The sequence below is a fragment of the Myotis yumanensis genome, unplaced genomic scaffold (assembly GCF_028538775.1).
Source record: "Myotis yumanensis isolate MYYU_CA2020_CCGP unplaced genomic scaffold, mMyoYum1.0.hap1 SCAF_21, whole genome shotgun sequence".
Classification (NCBI taxonomy): domain Eukaryota; kingdom Metazoa; phylum Chordata; class Mammalia; order Chiroptera; family Vespertilionidae; genus Myotis; species Myotis yumanensis.
Genome location: NW_027223772.1, coordinates 13,343,523 through 13,351,716, shown reverse-complemented (window position 1 = coordinate 13,351,716; position 8,194 = coordinate 13,343,523). Strand labels below are relative to the sequence as shown.

The window sequence follows — 8,194 nt, the reverse complement described above, 5'->3', positions numbered from 1 at the left end:
CACACAGGGGGAAGCCATGCCAAGAGGGAGGCAGAGGTTGGAGTGATGCAGGCATTAGCCAAGGAAGGCCGGAGCTGCCGGGAGCTGGAAGACACAAGGAAGGGCCCTTCCCGGCACCTTTGGAGGGAGTGGGCTCTTCTGATACCGAGTTTCAGACTTCTGGCCTCCAAAACTCCGAGAGAATAGATCTCTGTCATTTTATGCCACTTGGTTTGTAAACTTTCTCTCTCTCTCTCTCTCATCTCCACCTCTTGTGTGTATTTGTGAGTATACATACAGTTTTATTGTACGTTTTTGCACCCATTTCAGAGTAAGTCAAAGCCAGCATTCTACTGCTCTCATAAATATTTCTGTTTTTAAAGAACGATGAGACATGTCAAAGGGGACCAACACCAGTTGTGGAATGATTGAACATCAGAATAACTAATAACAAGAATGGGTTACAAGTTATTGACATGGGGGAATGCCTACTAAGGAATGCTATGGGAGGAATAATGGAGTGAAGACATTATCAATGGCACTCAAACAAGGGAGTGAACATTCGATGAGCTACTAATTACTAAGGACAGAAATCTGGTAGAAACCACCTTCACCGAGGGATCAAAGTTAACATGGCTAGAATTGGGACAGACCGATACCACGTGCCTCCTGAGAAAGGCAAACCATCTCTATGATAGTATCCCTTCTAAAACCCAATCATGAAAAAACATCAGGTAAACCCAAATTGAGGGGCATTCCACAAAATAATTGCAATTAAAAATAATTGTAATTTAAAAATCACAAGGTCATGAAATGCTAATGTTGGGGAACTGCTCCAGATTAACGGGGACCTAAGGGACATGAACTGCATGCATGTGGAATCCTGGATGTGATCACAGACCAGGGGAAAAAAGGACCACATAGAGGGCATTATTGGGGCCATCGATAGTAAGTAAAATCTTTACTACCTAAAAAATGTTTTTCCTCTTTTGGGCCATAACATTTTTTAAAAATAAAAAATATTTTTATTGATTTCAGAGAGGAAGGGAGAGGGAGAGAGAGATAGAAACATAAATGATGAGAGAGAATCATTGATTGGCTGCCTCCTGCACACCCCCCGCCCCCACTGGAGATCAAGCCCCGCAACCTGGGAATGTGCCCTGACCAGGAATTGAACCACGACCTCCTGGTTCATAGTTTGATGCTCAACCCCTGAGCCACTCGGCCAGGCTGGGCCATAAACTTTTATTGACAGATCAGAGGAAGAGCCAGGGGTAAGGGTCCCTCCTCTCCCGTGCCCTGCCCTTACCCAGGAGCCTCCATCCCTCAGCTAGAGCAGGAAGCCCGGGAGGCTGTGGGCGGGTTGTTGTAATGGGCATCCTGGCCCTTGCAGGCTGGTTAGGTGGCGATCTCCTTCCTGCTCCAGACCATCTTGATGTCCATGAGCGGCTGCTACTCCAGGTTCTGCCGCTCAGTGTCAGCATAGACGTCACTGGGCTGGGCTTCGATTCTGCTAATCAGCGCCGGGGTCTGTGTCAGCTGGGCTCTGAAGCCAACCTCCATGTCTGCCAGCCTGGCTTTCACGCTGAGCTGAGGTTGCAGCTTGATGTCCAGGCCCTGGAGGGTGCGGCACAGGTCTTGCTAAGCTGCGGTTGCTCTGTGGGGCCAGTGACTTCCCGGTTCAGCTCCTCAGTCTGGCTGCTGACCAGGCTTTAGCATCCTCCCAGTTCTTCTCGGCCAAGACCTCATATTGGCTGCTCACGTCACTTAGGATCTCGGCTAGGTCCAGGCCACCTGGCCCCTCAGACCACTGATGTCCTCCGCATGGTTCTTCTTCAGGTCAGCCAGCTCTTCCCCAGGCCGCTGCCTGCATCTCCCAATGGGCTCTGGCCAGGCTCAGCTGGTCCAGCACCTCGCACAGGCCGCTCATGTCCACCTCCATGCTCATGTGCGGGGCCTGCTCCTTCTCGAACTTGGTTCGGAAGTCATGCGCAGCCAGATGGGCATTGCCCATCTGCAGGACAATCTTGGAGTTCTCCGTAATGGCACCAAGAATCTTGTCCCACAGCTCCTCCGGGTCCGGTAAGAGTGGCTGCAGGCGCGGGCGGGCGGGCGGGCGTGGGCCCATCTTCTGGTGTTACTCATGGATCTTCACCTCCAGGTCTCTGTTGGCCCCTCCAGGGGTGCACACCTTCTCCAGGTAGGAGGCCAGACAGTCATTGAGGTTCTGCTTGGTCACCTTCTCATTGCCCACTGGAAGCCCATGGGACCGGGCCAGGGAGCCCACGGAGCCACCGCCATAGCCCCCAGAGGACGAGGACACACAGCGGGTGGAGGCGCCGACATGCCAGGGCCGCAGTGCCTCTGTGGATGCTGGGTGCGTGGTAGGCGCCTCCTGCTCCGAAGTGCACATGACACCGCCCACGCCCCTGCACGAGGAGGCTGAGGACTGGCAGGCAATAGCTGTGGGAAGTCATAGTGAAAGAGGTCGCGGGATACTAGTCGGAGGAGGAGCTGTGGTCTGCAGGAGAAGTTTTTAAAATTTTAATTATAAGATATATATTTTTTTATCTATTAAGGTTTTTATTACTTTGTATATATACACTGAGTGGCCAGATTATTATGACCACCTGACGTTTATAGGTAAATTAGCTATAATTTCGCACTGAAGTTGCTAGAGGGCCAGACCATTATAAATAGGGAAGCAGGTTGTTTACCATGACAGTAGAAGTGATTTTTTTCTGAAGATATGGGTAAACAACACAATTTAACAGCCTTTGAACGTGGGATATATTTGAATGTGAGTGGCCAGATTATTATGACCACCCATCAGTATTTCGTTGGGCCACCTTTTGCCTTCAATACTGCAGCGTTTCTTCTTGGCATTGACTCCACGAGATGTTGAAAGGTGATGCGAGGAATCTGACATCATGCCTGATGAATAGCACTGTCCAGTTCTGTGAGATTTGATGGTTGTGGAACCAGCTGCCTGATGGCTCTTTTAACTTCGTCCCACAAATGCTCAATTGGATTGAGATCTGGTGATTGTGGGGGCCACCTAAGCAAGGTAAAGTCTCCCTCATGTTCTTGAAATCACTCCTGCACAATACAAGCACTGTGGCATGGTGCATTGTCTTGTTGGAAGAAGCCATCTCCATTGGGATACGCCATCAACATGATAGGATGAACTTGATCAGCAATGATACTTAGGTATGTTGTGCTATTCAGATGTTGTTCCACATGAATTAAAGGGCCCAAATCATGCCAGGAAAACATGCCCCAAACCATAACACTGCCCCCACCAGCTTGAAGGGTTGTACTCATGCATGTGGGGTGCATGCTTTCATGCTGTTTCCGCCAAATTCTCACTCTGCCATCTGCATGATGCAACTGGAAACGTGACTCATCGGACCACATGACTTTTTTTCCAATGCTCGACTGCCCAATTCTTGTGTTCCTGTGCGAATTGGAGACATTTTATCTTGGTAACTGCAGACAGCAAAGGTGTTTGAACAGGCCTTTGGGTTCCATATCCCATAAGATGCAGTGTATGGCTAATTTGCCTACAAATGTCAGGTGGTCATAATAATCTGGCCACTCACGTTCAAATATATCCCACATTCAAAGGCTGTTAAATTGTGTTGTTTACCCATATCTCCAGGAAAAAAATCACTTCTACTGTTGTGGTAAACAACCGGCTTCTCTATTTATAATGGTCTGGCCCTCTAGCAACTTCAGTGCGAAATTATAGCTAATTTGCCTATAAACGTCAGGTGGTCATAATAATCTGGCCACTCAGTGTATACACACGTATATTAATTAAATATTTATTGTTTAAAGTATTACATATTTCTTCTTTCCTCCCCATTGATCCCTTCTAGTGACCCCCCCATCCCCACCCCAGGCCTTCAGCACCTTATTGTCTGTGTCCATGGATTATCCATACAACTTCTTTGATTGATTAATTCCCATCCACCCACCCTCCCTCGCCTTCCCTCTGAGATTCCCCAGTCTGTTCTATGCTTCTATGACTCTGGATCTATTTTGTTCTTCAGTTTATTTTGTTAATTAGATTCTACATATTAGTGAGATCATGTGATACTTGTCTGTCTCTGACTGGCTTATTTCTCTTAGCATAATACTCTCCAGGTCCCTCCATGCTGTCTCAAAGGAGAAGAGTTTCTTTCTTTTCCTTTGAGAAAGGAAGAAAGAATGGGAAGAAAGGGAGAAAGAAAGAAAGAAAGAAAGAAAGAAAGAAAGAAAGAAAGAAAGAGAATTTCTTTCTTTTTATTGCTGCATAGTATTCCATGGTGCAAATGTACCACAGCTTTTTTATCTACCCATCTGCTGATGGGCACTTGGGCTATTTTCAAGTCTTACCTATTGTAAATTGTGTTGCTATGAACATAGGGGTGCATACATACTTTCTGATTGGTATTTCAGGTTTCTTGGGATACAATCCTAGAAGTGGGATCACTGGGTCAAATGGCAGTTGCATTTTTAATTTTTTGAGGAACCTCCACACTGTTCTCCATAGTGGCTGCACCGTCTGCATCCCCACCAGCAGTGCAGGAGCGTTCTCTTTTCTCCACATCCTGACCAGCACCTGTCATTTGTTGACTTGTTGATAATAGCCATTCTGACAGGTGTGAGATGGTATCTCATTGTCATTTTGATTTTCATTTCTCTGATGATCAGTGACTTTGAGCACTTTTTTCATCTGTCTCTTGGCCATTTGTATGTTCACTTTGGAGAAGTGTCTATTTAGGTCCTTTGCCCATTTTTTAATTGGATTGCTTGTCTTCCTTTTGTTAAGTTGTATGAGTTTCTTACATATTTTGGATATTAACCCTTTATCAGATGTATCATTGGCAAATATGTTCTCCCATGCAGTGGTCTCCCTTTTCATTTTGTTGATGGTTTCTTTTGCTGTGCAGAAGCTTTTATCTTGATGTAGTCCCATTTGTTTATTTTTGCTCTAGGAGATGTATCCATAAACATTGCTATGAGAGATATCTGAGATTTTGTTTCCTATGATTTCTTCTAGGATTTTTATGGTTTCACATCTTTACATTTAAGTCTTTTATCCATTTTGAGTTTATTCTTGTGTATGGTGTAAGATGGTGGTCTAGTTTCATTCTTTGCATATATCTGTCCAATTTTTCCAGCACCATTTATTGAAGTGACTGTCTTGACTCCATTGTATGCTCTAGCCTCCTTTGTCAAATATTAATTGAGCATAATGGCTTGGATCAATTTCTGGGTTCTCTGTTCTGTTCCATTGATCTATATGCCTGTTCTTGTACTAGTACCAGGCTGTTTTGATTACAATGGCTTTGTAGTATAACTTGAAATCTGGTATTGTGATCCTTCCAAGTTTGTTCTTCTTTCTCAGGATTGCTGCAGCTATTTGGGGTCTTTGTTTGTTCCATATAAATTTTTGGAGTATTTGTTGTAGATCTATGAAATATGCCATTGGTATTTTACCAGGTGTATCAGTTAATAATGCGGATTTTGTAATCAAAGAAAACATGATAATTTACAGAGAAACATCAAAAGTGCTTTATTCAAAGTAATGTCCATTGCTAGCTACACATTTCCCGATCTTTCAGGTAATTTGTGGATACCATCCCAATAGAACTTTTCTTGTTTTGAGGCAAACCATTCAGAGACCCAATTTTCCATTTCTTTGTATGTTTTGAAGTTCTGCTTAGAAAGTGCATGTGCCATCGATCGTAACAACTGGTAATCTGAAGGAGCAAGGTCTGGTGAATACGGCTGGTGGGTTAATACTTCCCAGGCAAGATCTTTTAACGTGTCTTTAACTGGTTTTGAAGTGTGTGATGGTGTGTCATTATGAAGCAAAATTACTTTGCTGTGTCTTCTGGAACATTCTGGTCATTTCATAATCAAAGCATGGTTCAACACCAGACAGGCATACTATGGAGAAATTAAGTGGAAACTAGTAGTAATGTCAATGTACTATTTCTGCCTAACATTTGGGTTGATCTATAAACACTGTCAAAGGCTTCAGTTTTTAAAATTTACTTATTTCTAGGTATTTATTTCAACATTTATGAATTTACAACATCGACAAGGGTTCGAGTTTTTAAATCTCAAAAGGTTCATATTGTTAATGAATACATGTTAATAAGCACATCCACATTTACAGAACATGGTAATTAACATGTAACGGTGGTATGATCTATTGTTATCTCTCCCCTTTATTGGAAAACCTTAGTTTTAACTATTTTTTTCCAAAAATAAATTATACATTTGCTTTTGATGATTTTTTTTTTCATTGCAGCATTTTTTTTGTTAATCTTCACCTGAAGGTATTTTTTCCATTAATTTTTAGAGAGAATGGGAAGGTGGGGGGAGGAAGGAGAGAGAGAGAGAGAGAGAAAGAAACATTGATATGAGAGAGACACATTGATTGGTTGCCTCCCACACACACCCCAACTGGGGCCGGGGATTGAACCAACCTGCAACTGAGGTAATGTGCCCTTGACCAGGAATTGAACCCGGGACCCTTTGGTGTGTGGGTTGCTGCTCTAACCACTGAGCACACTGGCCAGGGCTCACTGCAGTATTTTTAAGTGGTTTTTAAGACTCCTAAGAAACTATAATATTAACCTTTTTGAGTATTTTTAAATGAATGCAATTAAAAATTCTAGATTTAACTTTTCATAATTTTCTTTTTTCTTATACCAGTCTGAGCATTACTTTGAAATAATGTACATGCAGGAAAAGAAGAATAAGAAGAATGCTACATCTTTATGTATAAAGGCATATGAATCCCCTCCTAACACATACTAAAAAAATTAACTCCTGGGTTGTAATAAATACATGGAGATCATTTTGATACAAAAAAGAAAAAGCAAAAAAAAGTCTCCCATCAGCAGACTCAAAGGGTTTTATTTATTTCTTCTTCTTTTCCTTCTGAGGATCCTGGGGCACTTTACATGGGTTGTGAAGCTTCATAAATAACGTCCCTTACACGTAGCGCATACATTGTACCCTAAGTGACCGGAACACACTGCGGACAGAACTTAATTCATCATGACAGGCTGGTCACAAGCCACCTGATGGAAAAGATACTGACTGAACAAGGGACTATTATGGTTACATCTCATATAATGGCTGATTTTTAAATTACATTTAGTAATTTATTGGCAAATATGATAAATGTTCTGTCTTAATTAAAATGCTATTTTTAGTAAAGTGTGTCAGAAATCTGGGCACAAGCGACAGAAACCTCACTCCCAGGGCGAGTGCATTGGCTCCAGCCGCTGACAAGGCGCTGGTTCGGCGGTAGGTGGCGCCCGCGATTCGGACTCCGGTCTGGAGAGCTTCCTCCTGGGGCTGGTCCCTCCCTGCTCTGCTGTCGGAAGCAGCTCCTCCCGGTCCCAGAGAAGTGAGCATCCTCAGGGCCCTGCGGGGCCGGCACATGCCCTCCTGGGCCTCCTGGTGGCCAGGGCGGTGGTTGTGCATGGGCTTCAGCACAGCCCGGCCTGGGCCTGGGCCAGGAGCCGGGTCCATGCCACATGGGCCGGTGCCCGAGAGCAGAGGGGGGTCCTCTACTCCCGGAAGGAGGAGAAAGGGTCTGGCCAGACATAAACCGTTCTTCTGAAAACAGCCCAGCAATAACGAGGCCTTCTCAAGCGCCAGCGTGCCTGAGGGAGCCTTGCAGGGCCTGTCAGCTGGTCCTCCTGTCTCTTGGGATGATCGTCATGACGAGCTCTTGCTTTCCTTCATCATTTTTATTATTTATTCAATCAATTTTATTTATGTTTAAACTTTAACTTCATTGTGATAAGCACACCTAACATGAGAACCAATGTTAAGTACAGTGCCATCGCCTACAGGCACAGTCTCTAGCACTTACTCCTCCTGCACAACTGACACTTCATGTCCACTGGACAGCAGCTCCCGTTGGCCCTCCCAGCCCTCGGCACTCACCATTGGGCTTTCTGCTTCTGTGAAGGTGACGGCTCTCGGGGCCTCAGTATGTGGCTCCCGAGGTGTTGGTCATCCTGCGAGGGGCTGGCTTCACGAAGCGATCTGCTCCCGGCTCCTCCACGCCGCACACCCGCAGGCCTTCCTTCTCTCTGAGGCCGCACTGTGTCCCCCTGCACGTCTGTGCCTCTGGGTTTATCCTCACCGTCAGGGCACACAGGCGGCCTCCACAGGGCGGCCCTGCGGCTGAGCTGCC

General features: G+C 45.1%; 1 pseudogene; it reads right to left on the bottom strand.

Moving 5' to 3' along the window:
- Positions 1-1,305: 1,305 nt before the first annotated feature.
- On the bottom strand, positions 1,306-2,456 carry LOC138998969 (keratin, type I cytoskeletal 19 pseudogene; annotated as a pseudogene).
- Positions 2,457-8,194: the final 5,738 nt, after the last annotated feature.